The sequence below is a fragment of the Pogona vitticeps genome, chromosome 1 (assembly GCF_051106095.1).
Source record: "Pogona vitticeps strain Pit_001003342236 chromosome 1, PviZW2.1, whole genome shotgun sequence".
Lineage (NCBI taxonomy): Eukaryota > Metazoa > Chordata > Lepidosauria > Squamata > Agamidae > Pogona > Pogona vitticeps.
Genome location: NC_135783.1, coordinates 258,957,577 through 258,970,197, shown reverse-complemented (window position 1 = coordinate 258,970,197; position 12,621 = coordinate 258,957,577). Strand labels below are relative to the sequence as shown.

The 12,621-nt window shown below is 47.7% G+C and overlaps 1 protein-coding gene and 1 long non-coding RNA gene across 7 annotated transcripts in view; one reads left to right on the top strand and one right to left on the bottom strand.

Moving 5' to 3' along the window:
• Window positions 1-8,929, bottom strand: part of PTPN5 (protein tyrosine phosphatase non-receptor type 5) — a 99,149-nt gene extending 90,220 nt beyond the window's left edge. The window contains exon 1 of one of the 6 annotated variants that reach the window (XM_072985688.2): window positions 8,830-8,929. The gene's annotated coding sequence lies outside the window, so the exon portion shown is untranslated. Of the gene's footprint in view, window positions 1-7,397; window positions 7,417-8,654 lie in introns of those variants that run through there. The other 5 variants (XM_072985689.2, XM_078383857.1, XM_020810930.3 and 2 more) reach the window with 5 other exon arrangements.
• A 798-nt stretch (window positions 8,930-9,727) lies between these two features.
• On the top strand, window positions 9,728-11,721 carry LOC144586125 (uncharacterized). Its single transcript, XR_013540866.1, has 2 exons — window positions 9,728-9,884; window positions 11,534-11,721. It is a non-coding gene; the product is annotated as an uncharacterized LOC144586125 (long non-coding RNA).
• The last annotated feature ends 900 nt before the right edge of the window (window positions 11,722-12,621 follow it).

The window sequence follows — 12,621 nt, the reverse complement described above, 5'->3', positions numbered from 1 at the left end:
TGGGGGCACCACTTTGCGGTGGTTCCACTCCTTCCTGGTTGACCGAGTCCAGAGGGTGGTGCTGGGGGACAGTTGCGCTGCCCCATGGCGTTTATGTCATGGGGTTCCTCAGGGCTCGATACTGTCCCCCATGCTGTTTAACATCTACATGGAACTGCTGGGAGAGGTCATCAGGAGGTTTGGGCTGTGGAGTCAGCAATACGTATGCTGACGACACTCAGCTCCAGCCCTCATTTTCCACCAATGCAGGTGAGGCAGTTTCTGTGCTGAATTCGTGTCTGGACCTATTAATGAACTGGATGAGGGTTAATAAATTGAAACTCAATCCAGACAGAAGTGCTGTTAGTGGGTGCTTTGCGGACAGGCTAGAGAGCCATTTCCCTGCCCTCAATGGGGTTGCACTCCCTCTAAGGGACAGGGTCCACAGCCTGTGGGTGCTCCTGGACCCCAGTCTAACACTGGAAGCCCAGGTGGACTCGGTGGCCAGAGACCCCTTCCTTCAGCTGCGGAAATTATACCAGCTACGGCCCTACCTGGACGAGCGGAGTCTCATGACAGTTACGCATGCACTGGTAACATACTGTATAGATTACTACAATGTGCTGTACGTGGGGCTGCCTTTGAAGACGGTTCGGTGACTGCAACTGATTCACAATCGAGCTGTGAGTGGTGGGGCTGCTAGGGAATAAATCAAGCCGATTCTGTTCAAATTACATTGGTTACCAGTCGCTGCCAGGTTCCAATTCAAAGTGCTTGTTTTGACATATAAAGCCCTAAATGGCTTGGGCCCTGGATACCTGAAGGACTGCCTCCTTCCATATGAGTGTAACCAGTAGTTAAGATATAGCCAGGGGGCCCTCCTGAAAGAGCCATCCCTCAAGGAGGTAAGAGGGATGGCTTGTAGACAAAGGGCCTTTTCCGCAGCTGCCGAGATTCGTTTGGTGCCAACATTTATGACGTTTCAGTGCCAGGTCAAAACCTTCCTGCTCCAGAAGTATTTTAATTGAAATAATATCAACTGTGGGTTCTGATGGCAATTTTTAGAGCACTGTATTTTTAACTGTATTTTGTTTTATCTTTTACTGTATTTAAATTGTTGTAAGCTGCACAGAGACCTTTGGGTAGTGTGGGCGGCATATAAGTATTTAAAGAAATAAAAATTAAAATAAAAGAAGGACCCTACAGAGTTCATCACCAAGTCTGTAAATGACATGAAATTTTCTTGGGTGGTGAAGACCAGACGGGATTGTGAAGAGCTCCAGAAGGATCTCTCCAAACTGGGAGAATGGGCAGCAAAATGGCAAATGCATTTCTATATAGGAAAATGTAAAGTAATGCACAATAGGGCAACAAATCAAAACTTTAATTATCAGTTAATGGGTTCTGAGTTGTCCGTGAAAGATCAGGAAAGAGATCTTGGTGTGCTGATGGACAGCTTGATGAAAGTGTCGACCCAGTATGCAGTGGCAGTGAAGAAGGCCAATTCCACGCTAGGTATCATTTAAAAGGGGATTGAAAATAAAACAGCCAACATTACAATGCCATTGTACAAAATGCTGGTAAGGCCGCATCTAGAGTATTGCGTACAGTTCTGGTCGCCACACCTCAAAAAAGACATTATGGAACTGGAATAGGTACAGAAGAGAGAGATTAAAATGATGACTGGGCTGGGGCACCTCCCTTATGAGGAAAGGCTACAGTATTTTGGGCTCTTTAGAGAAAAGGTGCTTGAGGGGAGACATGATTGAGATGTACAAAATTATGCAGGGGATGGATAAAGTGGATAGAGGGAAGCTATTTTCCCTCTCATCCAATACTAGAACCAGTGGACATCCACTCAAATTGAGTGTTGGGAGGGTGAGAGCAGACAAAAGAAAATCTTTCTTTACCAGGTATGCTGTTAGTCTGTGGAACTCCTTGTCACAGGATGTGGTGAGGGCATCTGGCCTAGATGCCTTTAAAAGGGGATTAGACAGATTCCTGGACGAAAAGTCCATCACAAGCTACAAGCCATGATGGGGAAGTATAATCTCCAGGCTTAAAAGGAAGGTACCTCCAAATGCCAGATGCAGGGGAGGAGTATCAGGAGACAGGTATCTAGTTGTCTCGTGTGCTACCAGAGGCATCTGGTAGGGCCACTGTGAGATACAGGAAGCTGGGCTAGATTGGCCCTTGGTCTGATCCAGCAGGGCTCTTCTTATGTTCTTACACAAGTCAAACCTGGCTTCTTTCATGGATGTATAAGTCAGATGCAACCTTGGGTAACCCAGGTGTTCTTGGACTACAGTTCCCAGAAGCCTTAATTGTGCTGGCCAGAGTTTCTGGGAGTTGTAGTCCAAGAACACAAGGTTGGTAACCACTGAACTTGAGGTAGAGCTGAGTTTCACTGGCATACTGATAAGATTTAACCTACACTCCACTCAGCAATTTCATGAAGATGCTGAAAAGCATGAAGAAGACAGAAACCTGAGGCACTTCATGAGTCAGGTGTGATGGAGTGGAGCAAAAGTATCCTAATACAACTTTCTGAGGCTGCTCCTTCAAAATAAACAAGAACCACTGTAACACAGTGGCCAAAATTCTCTTGCAAACAGCAGGACTGTTGGAAGTAAATCACCCAAGTTAAGAAATCACGATGTATATTATCAGATGTATTCTGAGGCATACAACTCAGTATGCAACTGATAACATCTGCAGTAATTCACCGCCAAAAGTTATGCCATTTGTGACGTGCCAAAGTAACTAGGTAAGAGGATTCAGGCCAATGGCTCCTAAACTCAGTTCAGCTAGATGGTCCACAAGGAGTTTAGAAGAACAAGACTGCATTCCTTCAGCAATCATCAGCCACCAAGGTGAGTAAGCCTCAAATGAAAACAGAAAGCAGACTAGAATGATTTTAACTAACCAGTATTGTCCAATTCTTAGAATCCTGCCTCACCTTATATCCTGCCCTCATATGGTAAGTTACAGGCACTGAACAGAAGTTGTCCAAAACCACTGGATCAAAATTTGTCCCCTCACTCACTCCAATAAAGGTCCCACTACTGTTTTCCTTTAAGGCAGTGGGGAACCCAACATCCCACAAGGAGGCATTAACTGCTTCCAGAGTCCAAGTATAATCTAGCCCTGGCAGATTTTATGAACACTTTTCTGTCCCAAGGATGAGCACGTGTATGTGGTAGATTTCAGTCCACAAAGCAGTCTGTTTACATTCCTAAGTTGCACAAGCTGAAAAGTATCCAGAGTTACTTGTAGAGATGTTTGTCTACTCCTATCACCCTCCCACTCTTTCAAAACAGTGGCATCCAAAGAGGCATGACTTCATCTGCAAAACATGCAGCAAACTGGGCCTTCAGTGGGCTCAGGCTGTTGCATAGCATGACTTACATCAGGGATGAACAATCTACAACCTCAGGGAGTCTGATCCTGTGACCCACTGGTGCCCTAGCTGCACCAGCTCCCCCTTCCTTGACTTGCCTGCATTGTACTCAACTCCTCTGGGGCCTTAACACTCTAGTCAACCAAACCGTGGTTCTTCTCATGAATAAACTACTGAGAAAGTAAAACCACATACAGAAAGAAAGAACGAACAAGGAAGACTAGAGCAATTTTTAAAGGACATTTGGGAGTGATGGCATGAATCATCCTCTCATTCCAAATGGGAACCAGGGTAGCAGTACAAGCAGGCACACTAGAGAGCCCCAGTTTGCCGTCTGTTTTCTATATGGTTTTAATTTCCTCTTCACAAGCTCACTGCCAGAGGAACTCCTTGCCAAAATGAGTCCCACGTTCAATTCCAGACATCTCCAAAAGAATTTTGGGTAACAAAGTTTTGAAAGACATCTGTCCAATAACTGCTGATGGAGGCCATAATATTGACTGAGATACAGATCAACAGCCTCACTCAGTACAAGATTGCTTCATATGCTAATAAACAGTCTTCACAATGTGTTTCAATCTGCACTTAAGTGCCAAACATTGACTTGCCTTTTCAGACACTGCTGGAATAAACCACAGTGCTGCAAAGACTTTCCATGCCAGGTGGAAGGACCATAGGGTGCATAAGGGTGCTATGCGATATAGCGGAGGAAACACCAAGTCATCACAAGGGATGTGAAAACCAAGCTCAAAAAGCATCACATGGTGTGACATGGGACTACAGCTAAGGGAGTGATTTCACTTCAAGGCCGGATTTTATCCCAAACTGGAATTAAGATTGCCGGAAGAAATATCAACAGCCTCCGATATATAGATTATACCACTCTGATGGCAGAAAGTGAGGAGGAATTAAAGAACCTTGTAATGAGGGTGAAAGAGGAGAGTGCAAAAAACGGCCTGAAACTCAACATCAAAAAAACTAAGATCATGGCCACTGGTCCCATCACCTCCTGGGAAATAGAAGGGGAAGATACGGAGGCAGTGAAAGATTTTACTTTCTTGGGCTCCATGATCACTGCAGATGGGGACAGCAGTCGCGAATTTAAAAGACGCCTGCTTCTTGGGAGGAAAGTGATGACAAACATAGACACCATCTTAAAAAGCAGAGACATCACCTTGACGACAAAGGTCCGCATAGTCCAAACTATGGTTTTTCCAGTAGTGATGTATGGAAGTGAGAGCTGGACCGTAAAGAAAGCAGACTGCCGAAGAATTGAGGCCTTTGAATTGTGGTGCTGGAGGAGACTCTTGAGAGTCCCCTGGACTGCAAGGACAACAAACCTATCCATTCTGAAGGAAATCAACCCTGAGTGCTCACTGGAAGGACAGATCCTGAAGCTGAGGCTCCAGTACTTTGGCCATCTCATGAGAAGAGAAGACTCCTTGTAAAAGACCTTGATTTTAGGAAAGTGTGAGGGCAAGAGGAGAAGGGGACAACAGAGGATGAGATGGCTGGACAGTGTCATCGAAGCAACCAACATGAATTTGACCCAACTCCGGAAGGCAGTGGAAGATAGGAGGGCCTGGCGTGCTCTGGTCCATGGGGTCACGAAGAGTCGGACACAACTAAACGACTAAACAATGACTCATTATAGGGCATGTTCTTCCCTCACAGAAATCTGCAAAGTTCTGAAAACACAACAGATAAGTGTACTCTTGCTATGCATGGAAAGAAGGAGGCTGTTTCAAAAAGAACGGCCTAATTTTTTAGTCTGCCACAAGAACATATGTGGTTGCTGTACAAAATAAAAGGCTAGCAGACTTTCACACTCCATCAAGTATTATGTCCAGATTGTAGCTCCCATCGCAAAAACATAACGGGTGGGGCTTAAAGACCTTAATTACCAGAAACAACTCCACAATCATGTTTAAAACCAGTAATCAACAATGAATCTTATGCTGTCCCCATTTTCCCTTTTCACCTTCTGCCATTTAGAAGCATCTCTCAGAATTTGGGGTTTGTCTTCATCAGAATAAAGACATGTCTGGCATCCAATGGAACATAACAAGAGATAGTTAGATCATCAGGTAAAATACAAAGCATGATCAAATGAAGGAATAACATGATCTGGGTAATCTTGATTTTACTCTTTTTCACCATCTGTTTCGTATCAAGAAGAGCCATCTTCCTTGAAATGAGCATGAAACAGATCCAGCAATGAAGGTCATAGATAGTAAGCATTATTTGCTCAGACAGGTTTTCTATCTTCAGCCATGTTGATACGTAGTAATGTTGCTGAAGAATATAGTATCCACAAAGCTGTGCCGAATTGAGGAAGCTGACAAAAACTCAGGGTTCTAATTTTCTCCCATCAGTGAACTCTTACTTATGTCAGTATTAGGATTAAAAACTCCAAGTACAGTACTAAACTGCATGGCCTGATCTCTGCATATATGGAAATCTGTTGGCTTTGCCTTTTCCCATATTTGACGGATTTAAATCTCAGTTTCCTTCCATAATAAAAAATATGGAGACATTGATATTTTTTGTAAAAGTATGTTAAAACAAAATTCTCACTGGTTTGCACTAGCCAATAACTCTTTTCAGTATAGAGACATGTCTGTTTTACTTCTCTATCATGCAGGAATTCAAGATGAGAAGCCCCTCACAAAAAAGAGATTACAACCATAATCCATCACTAATATGGCTGAGAACACAGATTTTTAGCAGTCAAGCACTCAAAGCCTGAATGGACAAATCTTCATAGTTTTACATTCTCCTACTTATGAATTTTTAAAATACTAGATTGTTCCTGAAAATGAAGGATTTTGTATTATTCTGGAAAATTCTTATAAAAAACAAAGCGAAATTAAATTCTTATCAATCCCTGTTGGCCTTCACAACATCTACTGTCTGGAGAGGAGAGGCGCTTCCTGTTGATAGCACTGTCCAAGAGGACCAGACCAAAAAAACAGCTAAAGGATACTCTGATTTTGCCTCTTCATGACATCTTCCAGTGTTTCTTCTGGGGCTATGTGTTTTAAAGCAATATTTTGTCCAGTATTAAATTATTAAAGCAGGTAAAAAGGAAAAAAACCCAGAAAAAAAGGCAAAATATTGTGACACTTTAAAAACTGACATATTTGTTTCAGCATGAGCTTTTGTTGATAAAAATCTGTTGTGTCTCAGGAAGCGGATTTAGAGACATGAAAACTCACTCTGACACAAATCTGTCAGTCCTTAAAGTGCTACAATATTTTGTCCTCCCTCTCTCCCCAACATCTTTTCCTCTTTAATTTTGCCAGCATGCTGAGATGGACTAACAGAGCTACTTCTGTGGAAACTGACTGGTGTTGTATCCGCCATGAGAAGCTGATTTTTTTTATTTACCACAAATGCTTAGTACAGGTGGTATTCTGCCGAAGTTTATCATGTATGGGAACAAGATAAAGCCCTGTTAACTAAAAGTGAAGGTAACACTGTATACAACAAAAGAACCTTGACCCAAATTAAAAAAAAATAAACAAAGAGCAAATCACCTGCTCCAGGGGAAATCTACAAATAGAGCCAACCCTTTTAACATCTGGAGGTGTGTTCCAAAGGCCATGCTTTTCACGGTAAATCAAGGAACAAGCCAAAACTCAAGCATTTGAAAGAGAAAATGCTGCCAGAAAGGGAGGAGTGGACACCCTGTTATTAGTCTTTGCCAAATAAAAAAACAGGCTTGTTCATTACAGACAAGATTATAGTTTTCCCAATACCGTCTTGTGGACAAGTAAAAGTTATGCTCTGTCTGAGGCACAAGAACCAGGCTTCTGGCCTCCTTGCACTGCCACAAGTCACTCGCTGGTCTAACCTTTTCGACTGAGGCCTTTGGGTTAACCACCACTGTTCCCCACCACCACCTCCTCTCACCTCCAGACAACAAATGCCAGGTTTGCAGCCAGGTGGCTGGGCTCGGCACAAGGGCTGCAGTGCCCACAAGGGTGAGGGGAGGGAGAGTGATCCTTCAGATTACCTCCACATTCCCGACTCTCCTATCCTCAGCAGTGCCATCCAGTCTTGCAGAAAGTGATGGGCCACCATGGCCTCACCACTGGCTCGGAATGACAGCCCATGACTGTTGCTTCAGGAGATCATGGCAAAGGATAAGGGAAGGGGGCAACAAGGGGTGTGCGCGTGCGTCTGTGTCTTTGTGTGTGTGTGTGTGTGTCTGTGTCTGTGAAAAACAAGACGATTGGCCCTCGTTAATAACCCACTGCAGTCAGGAAAGGAAGATTACTTAAAGCAACTCAAAGCAGCGATTCCAACACAACTTTAAAAAAAAAGCAAAGCAAAAAAGACCAGCACTTTGCTTTTCCATATCATGGACCTCTACCCCCCTTTCCCCAAACGAATACTGTACGTGAGGGAGCTGCCAGGCACACACAACTTTAGCCTACCCCCCTCCCTCCGTTTTGCATGAAAACCGGCATGTCCCTCTCCCTGCCACAACCCCAGCAACATGGGACTCTCCCCCCGCTCTCGCCGCCTTGAAGGAGAAGACGGGAACGTTCAGAAAGGGTTCTCTGAAGGCTTTTTTGGGGGGGGGGGGTTGGCGCTGAGGGGGACGTAAACAGATAGGGAGCAAAAGGCGACGATCGGCCGCTTGGGGATGATGGGTCCGGGCGGTCTCTGAGGGATTTCCTCTCCTGGAGGGAGCTGGAGGCGTGTGTGCTGCCCGTGGCCATCCTCCCCATCCCGCCAGTTTGGCATTTCGCGAGGAGACGGCGTTTCGGCTCCCGTTCGCCAGCCCCCCGTAGCCCCTTTCCCAGATCTGGTCTCCGTCTCCTCCTCCTCCTGCCCAGCCGGGATGCCGTTTGTAGAGCATCCTAACGAAGCCCTCGCTACTCCTTGCCAGAAGGCTGCCCGCCGAAAAGGAGAAGCCGAGCGGGAGCACCGGCTGCTCGCTCGCTCGCTCGCTCCCAGCTGGTGCTGCAGCTCTGGACCCGGCCGCAAACCAGCCCGCGCACAAGCGCGCCCCCCTCCCCGTGCCTTCGGAGCCGGCCCGCCTCGGTAGCCGAGGCCGCCGGTACCGCTGTCTTCGACCGGCGCGAACGAGGCGCCCTCGCTCCTCCCGCTCCCTGCTCTCCCTTCTCCTCCAGGAGCTTCCCGCCCACCGCTTTGGCGCCGGTGCTGCTGCTGCGCGCGTGGCTCCCTGCCCCGCTCCCTTTCTCCCAGCCACGCCACCCGACAGGAGGCCGCCCCAGACTCCGGCCGCCGCCGCCGCCCCCACCTGCTCAGTGCCGCTGAGCCTGAGGTACGGTACTGAAAGAGCCGCGGCGCCGGAAGGTGGACAGGGAAGGAGCGGGACTCACGCTGCGGAAGAAAGCAGCAGCAAGCAACAGCAGCAGCACCCAGGCCGGCAGAGAATGGAAGGAGGTGTGCGCGCTCGCTCTTCATAGTCTTACCCACTGCAAAGCCTCCCTCCTCCTCCTCCTCCTCCTCCTCCTGCCGGCTCAGGCAGTCTAGTCTGCAAAGCCCACCCACCCAACTCCTCAGCCCCCGAACGCTGCAGAGCTCCACCCCACGGCACATTGCAAAGCTCCCCCCACCGGCGCTCCACGGCACCAAGCGGGAAGCGAAGGGAAATGCCATTTCGCCCTTCCCTCAAGTTACTTGGGAAAGCGGTGTGCGCGCGTGTGTATGCGTATGTGTGTGTGTGGAGTTGTCGGGGGGGGGGGGGGGAGGCTTCCAGAAAGGCGGAAGCCGTGGCTGCGGTTCGGAGCCGGTCCCTGCGGAACTTCAACTCTGGCGCCCTTAAGGGAAAGCCGTCCCCATCCCGGTGAAGTTTGCTGTCGCGGTTCAACGACGCTTTGTACGTGCGCCGTTATTTGTCCCCTTTTTTATTAACTTCATGGACTCCCGCGCTGAGGTGCGGGGTGGGGGTGGGGGGTGAACTGAACCCTGGGCTGCTCTCTCTCCCTGGAGGAAAAGCCTCCCTCATTCTTGCTGCACGGTCTCCTCTGCAGAGAGCCAGTCTGAAGGAAACAGGGAAGCTCCGTTCCCCACCGAGGGCGAAGCCCCCGCCCGCACCACCACCGCCACCCGTTCACGGCTAACCCCCCACAATCTCCCACTGCTGCCCTGACCACCGTGAAGAGTCCCCAGGTGTTTGACAAGGCGAGATTCCGCCAGCCTCAAGAGGAGAGGGAGGGGGGGACACACGCTCTCGCTCTCTCTCAGCAACTCTGGAAGCCACTTTCTGGCCCCCTGTATTCCAGAGCCCTCGGCTGTTTCTCCAGGATGCGGCCGTGCACGCACATACACCCCACAACCCGCCGCCGTCCTCCTGGGGCCGCTTAAATTTTGAGAGTTACGGAGGCGCCAAGCCCAGCAAAGATGCGGCTCCTCCATTCCTGTCCCTCCTCTTCTCCATCTACCCCATCACCACCACCACCAGCGTCCGGCGCCATCCCTTCCTTCCGATCGCTTCACGCATCGTGGCAGGTGATGAGCCGGAGAGGTAGGAGGAGGTGGGCGGGCGGGTGGTCATTTTAAGCGCTGGAAGTCTCGTGTTTACGCCGATGCTCCCGGGAAGGGCCGCACGGCTGGCTTGTGGGCTGGCGGCGTCAGCGACAACAGCCGCCCACGTCCTCTATTAAGACCGCTCGGCTGTGCTCTGCTCGCGCTCCCTCTCCCCGACTCACTCCCCCCCCGCCCCGCCTTCCGGGCGCCCGTATCTCTGTCTCTTTTCAGCTCAGGGGTTTGACTGACAGAGGAGGCTTTCAAAGGCCTCCCACGCGCGGGCGCGCACCCTCGTTTCTCTGAAAGGAGAGCAAGGGAGAGGGGGGAGCGGGCGGGCGGGCGAGCAAGGGGGGGACATGAATGAAATATTCAGGCTGCTGAAGCGCCCGGGAGCACCGGGGAGATGGCGGCGGCCGAGGAAGAGGCCCGAGCAAGGGCATCCGAAGCGGTCCCTTGTCACTTATAGGGAGCAACAGCCTCCATACCGGGGTATATTTTATGTAGTGAAGAGAGAAAAAAAAATTCGTTCCTCAGATACGGCTTCTGGTTGTGTTGGCTGCACACAAATACAGCAGGCACATGGTCAGAGAAAATGGCTAGCCTGTTGTGGTGCTTAGAGGGTGGTTAGACTGGGATGTGGGAAATCCAATTTCTAGTCTTCACCCAGCCATGCCACGACACTCCCTAAGGGGAACCCTGGAAGCCACCTTGCATTTTTGGAAGAAATCAGGGAACATATGTGTATCTGATAAACGAATAATAAAGATCAGCTGCAAGTTCTATCCACACCATTCCCAGAAGACCAATGACAGCAGAAGTGCTTGACACATGCGCCTGTTACATTTCCACAGGTAGCCCACAGCTGCCCCCACACATGTGGACCCAGAACTACGTGCAGGCTTGAGCCTTTTTTGTGTTGCTCCAAACAGATGTCACCAGTTTTCAATGGCACATTGAAAACAGATTAGTTAGTCTATGTATATGAGCGGCTGGCTCAGAACTGGGAAGCTAGTTTGCAGAGGAGGCAATAGTGAGAGGGAGCAGAATCTTTGCACTTAATTTTGCCTCTGTGTAAAGCTGCATGAATAAGCCACTGCCTATATGAAATAGTTCCAGAGCTGTACTCTCACATGGAGAAGGGACCACATTTAGATGGAGTTTGCACACATCTTGCCGTCAAAGGTAGTGCATACCTTAGTGGTATGAAAAGTCTGCCTGAGACTGTCAGGGAAGTGTGGTCAATTCAAATCTAAGACTCTAATCCCAAATCTATTTGGGAATAAATTTAATTGAGCTTTTCTGATTAGACATGCATAGGATTGCATGGTAAGGCGGACAAATCATCTGATACAGCATTCAAAGCCTGTTGTACTCAGGAACATTGTATTGCCCAGCATACATGCTCTCCACTCAGTGCCTACAACAGTTGAATCAAAATGTACCTACATCTGCTATAACAATCCTGATTGTGCTAGTGGGTGCTCATTACTGCTTTCCCCCTTCATCACTGAAATCCTAGCACACAGACGCACACACATGCACAGCAAAAACAAGTTGATCAAAGAAAATTGAGAGACTGGGAAAATGGAGGTGTGTGTACTCTAGACATAGTCAGTTATATACAAAACTCTGTTTTTTCTGATAAAGTGCTACCATTACTCAGCCAGACTGACCTTGCTGGATTCAAGAGGCTTCGAAGCAAATGTACTGAGAAGAAAGTGTGCATAAAAAGATGCTTTCAGCACTACTTCCAGAAACCCTCTGCAGAAAAGTAGCAATGTTGTCTGTAGCAGCAATATCTGTCGTTTTCTTGGCACATTAAACAGTAATACGTATGTTTGTGATGGTTTAATATTTTATGGACTAGAGCCTACGTCATAATGTCTGTGTGTGTGTGTGTGTGTGTCTGTGTCTGTGTGTGTCTGTGTGTGTGTGTGTGTGTGTGAGTGAGTGTGAGTGTGTGTGTGTGTGTGAGAGAGAGAGAGAGAGAGAGAAAGAACACACACACACACACAAATTTTAGAGAAAATGAAGAGTGAAATCAGAAAAAAGAAAGAAATCGGACTATGATGAGCCTCCAAAACCCTAAGTGATTATTCAGAACACCTTTAACTGGTGACAGTCTCAATCACCCTAGTGTTATAGTGAGTAATTGCTCATCCAGGTGGAACAGTTGTTGCACTATGTGCACTGATGATAGTGCTATTATTCCTGATGTCCAGAAAAAGGAAGGCTTATAGTGGTACCAGCAGTGACAATGTGTGACAAATACAATGGGTACCTGTGGTGTTGTGTTTTTTTTGTATCGCCTCAAGGGAGCGCCGCTTCATTTCAGTTTGCATTGGATGGAGTTGAGTCACCTCTGGTCATTAGCCTTCCATTTTATTGCTAATCTGCTGTCACAGACGCACAAACACAAACCCAGCACAGAAGATCATTTACTGTTTCCTAAAAAATATTCTAATCATCTGATTTCAGAGAAGTGGATCAGTGGATATCTCTCTGCCAAAGGTTTCATCGACTCCCCATTTTAACACTAATCAACTACAATGCACACACAGAAAAGTGTGACACCTGTTCAGAGAAGGCCAGGCAGAGGCAAGAAGACTAGGCTTTGTTTCCACTGAAAGAATCCATATTCATAGGCCAGGAGAGGAAACCACATACAGTACTCATCTTTCTCTCCGCAGGTAATGGCAATTTAATGCTTCCTGACAAGGTAGAAAATTTGCAAT